Genomic DNA, 5483 nt, shown 5'->3' with positions numbered 1-5483 from the left:
CCGTTTTAGAGCTGAAGAACCCTCAGGGTGTGAGCAGGTATTTATAATTCCTATCCGTCTGCCTCCAGTCGCTTCTGCCAGGTGGGAACAAATCTCCCCAAACACCTGCGGAGAGGCGAGTGGTCAGATTCTGTGCCAGACTCAAGCCACATGGCCTTTCCTGCCAACAAAGTGAGACCTCGCGGGCTGGGGACACTCTTGACGGTCCCAGAGCATCCAAGGTGTGGGATGCCATGTGCTCCTCCCCCACTCGACACCAAGCCATCCTCCAGCCCAGAAAGGTAATTTTTTAAAATATTTATTTATTTATTTTTGGCCGTGCTGGGTTTTCACAGCTGCAGGCTTTTCTCTAGTCGCCGCGAGTAGGGGCAACTCTCTAGCTGTGGTCCTTGGGCTTCCTATCACGGTGGCTTCTCTTGCTGCAGAACATGGCTCTAGGGCACTTGGTCTTCAGTACTTGTGGAGTGTGGCCTCAGTAGCTGTGGCTCCCGGGCTCTAGAGCACAGGCTCAGTAGTTGCGGTGCCCAGGCTGAGTTGTTCCTCAGCATGTGGGGTCCTCCTGGACTGGGGATCGAACCCATGTCCCTACGTGGGCAGGTGGATTGCCACCCACCAAGCCACCAGGGAAGGCCCCCAGAAAGGTCATTGGAAGAGCTGGCATTTTGAGGAAGCAGAGGGCAAGGGCGTGGCTGGCGGGGGTGGGTAAGAAAGAGTTAAGGCCGCCGCAGCTGGCCACACATGGAGAGTGCAGTCGGCTCAGACAGGTCCTGCTAGAGACCAAGGCAGCTGTCACGGGAGAACAGAGCTCACCCCGCAGCCGCTCACGTTGTGTTACACCCAGGGAGCCCTCAGAGCTCCCTGAAGCTGAGGAACAAGGAGCCGGCCACGTCCACACAGGCCCCCTCAGCCCCTCCCATGGGGACCTGGAGGCCACTCCGCCTCCATCGGCCGGCCTGGTGTCCAGAGAGCCCTGACCGGCAGGGTGGGAGGGTTTGCCGAGGGGCTCCTGACTCTCCCAGACCAGCGGGACAGAGGTGGACATGCAGCTGTGTGTCTGGGGGGAGTGAAGAGGAGCCCTGAAGGGAAGCTCCAGGACTGTGATGGTGTGATGCAAAGAGCTGGCTCCCTGCAAAAGACCCTGATGCTGGGAGAGATTGAGGGCAGGAGGAGAAGGGGGTGACAGAGGATGAGATAGTTGGATGGCATCATCCACTCAATGGACATGAGTTTGAGCAAGCTCTGGGAGATGGTGAAGGACAGGGAGGCCTGGCGTGCTGCAGTCCATGGTGTCGCAAAGAGCTGGACATGACTTAGCCGCTGAACAACGAAGAATAGCAAAAAGGGACTCTGGGCTTCCCTGGTGGCTCAGTGGTAAAGAATCCGCCTGCCAGTGCAGGAGACGTAGGTTCCTGGGGTTGGGAAGTTCCCCTGGAGAAGGAAATGGCAACCCACTCCAGTATTCTTGCCTGGGAAATCTCAAGGACAGAAGAGCCTGGCAAGCTATGGTTCATGGGGTTGCAAAGAGTCAGACATGACTTAGCAACTGAGCACGCACACAAAGAGAGACACAGGGCAAGGCTAGGGGTGCCCTGCAGGCACTGCAGAGGCTCAGTTTGGGATTTGGGAGCTCAGATTTGGCTGTTGCTATTTCTGGGTGGTAAAGCATTTCATGCTGGAATCCTGAAAAGCTACACTCTGATTCCTCAGCCCCGACCAAGCCTTGGAATTCCTCTCGGATAATAGCTGAGACTCCCCGAGACCCAGGGCAGTAGCAGGACCACTGATCTGGGAAGATTTCTTTTTATGGCCAGAGCTGATCACAAGACGCGACACCGTGTTTCTGAAGTGCCCTGAATTCAGAGTTCTGACTGAACTGCATGTGAGCTACATATGAAATCACTGCAGTCGTTGCTGTAGTTTTTAGTCCTTAAGTCATGTCTGACTCTTTGCAACCACATGGACTGTAGCCCACAAGGCTCTTCTGTCCATAGGATTTCCCAGGTAGGAATACTGGAGTGAGTTCCCATTTCCTTCTCCAGAGGACCTTCCTGACCCAGGGATTAAACTCATGGTCTCCTGCATTTTGCAGGTGGATTCTTTAACACTGAGCCACCAGGGAAGCCCTGGTGCATTCATGCAATTGCGAATGTTGTCAAAACTGTGCTTTTGTTCAATGTCAGTGTTTTCAAAATACTAGACTGTTACCACCTTGAATTTGCATATATTTTTAAATTCAAGAAAAGGGTGTGTCTGGGGAGGGAGGTGGGAGTGGGAATTCAGGAGGAAGGGAGGGGACACATGTATGCCTATGGCCAATTTATGTTGATGCATGGCATAAACCGTCACAATATTGTAATTATCCACAAATTAAAATTTAATAAATAAAATATAAAATCTAATAAAAACAACATAAAAAAGGGTGATTGAACCCCTACTCTGAGAGTTTTTGGTTTTCATTTGAACTTGAACATCCTTTTTTGAATGAATGAGTGAAGAATGAATGAAGAAATGACATGGACCCCTCGGATCAAGACTTTCTCTCCATCCAAGTAACTCTTGCCCATTGACATCAAAATATTATCAAATCCTGCTTCCCAGGTTTCATTGTACAATGTAAGCTCCACTCTGGGAATGAATGAAACTTTCACATTCATGTTGGAAGATGGCAAGAAAAGCCATTGAAAATGACCGCTACACCTTAATAACTGGGCAGGACAGCAGAGGCCTGACATGATTGGCCAGAGGCTGGGAATGGGGTGGGACCAGGGGAGCAAGGATGTGTGAACCTGAGAATAAAAGGGAATAACAGACCTGAGTGAGATGTGATTGTCGTGATCATTTTGTGGCTTTGGTGGAAAGAGAAAAGGGCAAGACAGTGCAGTGTAGTTGAAAGAATGTCTGGATTTGAACTCCACTACTTACTGAATGCGAGACCTCAATTTATGGGGCTTCCCTGGTGGTTCAGATGGTTAAGAGTCCACCTGCAATGCAGGAGACCTGGGTTCGATCCCTGAGTCGGGAAGATCCCTTGGATGAGGAAATGGCAACCCACTCCAGTATTCTTGCCTGGAGAATCCCACGGACAGTGGAGCCTGGGGGTGGCTATAGTCTACAAGGTCTTAAAGAGTCAGACACGACTGAACACATACATACACGTACATACACACACATACACATGTGGAGCCTGGCACAAGGAGACACTCAGTGGGTGGTAATACTCTGGGGAGAACAGAATGAGAGCTTGGGAAGAGGCTGGAGAGACCAATGGAGCAGCAGATCCATGTTGGGGTGTACTCGGGGATAAGACATGTAGCTGTAACCCCAGCGGTGACGGCTCCAAGGATAAGACCACTGCCTAAAAAGCTAGAGTGATTAATTATGACATTTAAGCCAGTAAGAGAAACAGAGGAAATACCTATTAACTCAGAAGAAAGAGAAAGTGGAAAAGTGCCCAGGAAGGGAAGAGGGTGTTCTAGACGGCCTCGAGGGGGCTGGAGCAGCCCTAGAAGGGCCCCTCTGATGACCACCATGGCCATGGGGGCCAGAACAGTCCAGGTGCAAATTGTGGACATCCGTGCTTGCCATCACTGCCTTCCTGATCTGGGCTTGCTCTAACTCCTGATTTTACTCTCCTTCCTAGATACCAGCAATTTCACACTGTCCCTCCTCTCCTGGATAAACAAAGCCTTCTCTGCAAAGTCTCATTCCTTCATCTATGCCAAAACATGTTAACAGGTGACAATTGAAAATTGAAACCCATAGTTATTTGCATTGTAAAATTAACAAAATGAGAATTGACTGGGCTAAACGTTTTGGGGACTCTGGTTTGTTCTTAGCACTGAGACAGACACCAAAAAGAAGAGACAAATTGTTCATTCCTGTCTTAATGCCATGACATAGAGGAAAGGGAGGCCTTCTACACTGTTGGTGGGAATGTAAATTGGTGCAGCCACTATGGAAAACAGTATGGAAATTTCTCAAAAAACTGAACATGGAGCTACCATACAATCCTGCAATCAATCCCACGCCTGGGTGTCTGTCTGCAAAAACTCTAACTGGAAAACATACAAGCGCCCCCATGCTCATCACAGCACTGCTTACAATAGCCAAGACACGGAAGCAACCTAAATGTCTTCAGCCAATGAATGTATGAAGAAGATACGGTACATATACATAATGGAATACTTACTGAGTCTTCTCAGTCCTATCTGACTCTCTGCAACCCCATGGACTGTAGCCTGCCAGGCTCTTCTGTCCATGGGACTCTCCAGGCAAGAATGCTGGAGTGGGTTGCCATGCCCTCCTCCAGGAGATCTTCCCAACCCAGGGATCGAACACGTCTCCTGTGTCTGCTGCATTGGCAGGTGGGTTTCTTAGCACTAGCATCACCTGGGAAATTCCAGTGGAGTGTTCAGTTCAGTTCAGTCGCTCAGTCGTGTCCGACTCTTTTCGACCCCATGAATCGCAGCACGTCAGGCCTCCCTGTCCATCACCAACTCCCGGAGTTCACTCAAACTCACATCCATTGAATTAGTGATGCCATCCAGCCATCTCATCCTCTGTCGTCCCCTTCTCCTCCTGCCCCCAATCCCTCCCAGCATCAGGGTCTTTTCCAATGAGTCAACTCTTCCCATGAGGTGGCCAAAGTAATGGAGTTTCAGCTTCAGCATCAGTCCTTCCAGTGAATATTCAGGACTGATTTCCTTTAGGATGGACTGGTTGGATCTCCTTGCTGTCCAAGGGACTCTCAAGAGTCTTCTCCAACACCACAGTTCAAAAGCATCAATTCTTCAGTGTTCAGCTTTCTTCACAGTCCAACTCTCACATCCATACATGACCACTGGAAAAACCATAGCCTTGACTAGACGGACCTTTGTTGGCAAAGTAATATCTCTGCTTTTCAATGTGCTATCTAGGTTGGTCATAACTTTCCTTCCAAGGAGTAAGCGTCTTTTAATTTCATGGCTGCAATCACCATCTGCAGTGATTTTGGAGCCCCCCAAAATAAAGTCTGACACTGTTTCCACTGTTTCCCCATCTATTTCCCATGAAGTGATGGGACCAAATGCCATGATCTTAATTTTCTGAATGTGGAGCTTTAAGCCAACTTTTCACTCTCCTCTTTCACTTTCATCAAGAGGCTTTTTAGTTCCTCTTCACTTTCTGCCATAAGGGTGGTGTCATATCTGAGGTTATTGATATTTCTCCTGGCAATCTTGATTCCAGCTTGTGCTTCTTCCAGCCCAGCATTTCTCATGATGTACTCTGCATATAAGTTAAATAAGCAGGGTGACAATACACAGCCTTGACGTACTCCTTTTCCTATTTGGAACCAGTCTGTTGTTCCATGTCCAGTTCTAACTGTTGCTTCCTGACCTGCATATAGGTTCTCAAGAGGTAGGTCAGGTGGTCTGGTATTCCCATCTCTTTCAGAATCTTCCACAGTTTATTGTGATCCACACAGTCAAATGGAGTATTACTCA

The sequence above is a fragment of the Bos taurus genome, chromosome 19 (genome assembly GCF_002263795.3).
Source record: "Bos taurus isolate L1 Dominette 01449 registration number 42190680 breed Hereford chromosome 19, ARS-UCD2.0, whole genome shotgun sequence".
Taxonomy (NCBI): Eukaryota; Metazoa; Chordata; class Mammalia; order Artiodactyla; family Bovidae; genus Bos; species Bos taurus.
This window is presented reverse-complemented; position numbering follows the sequence as displayed.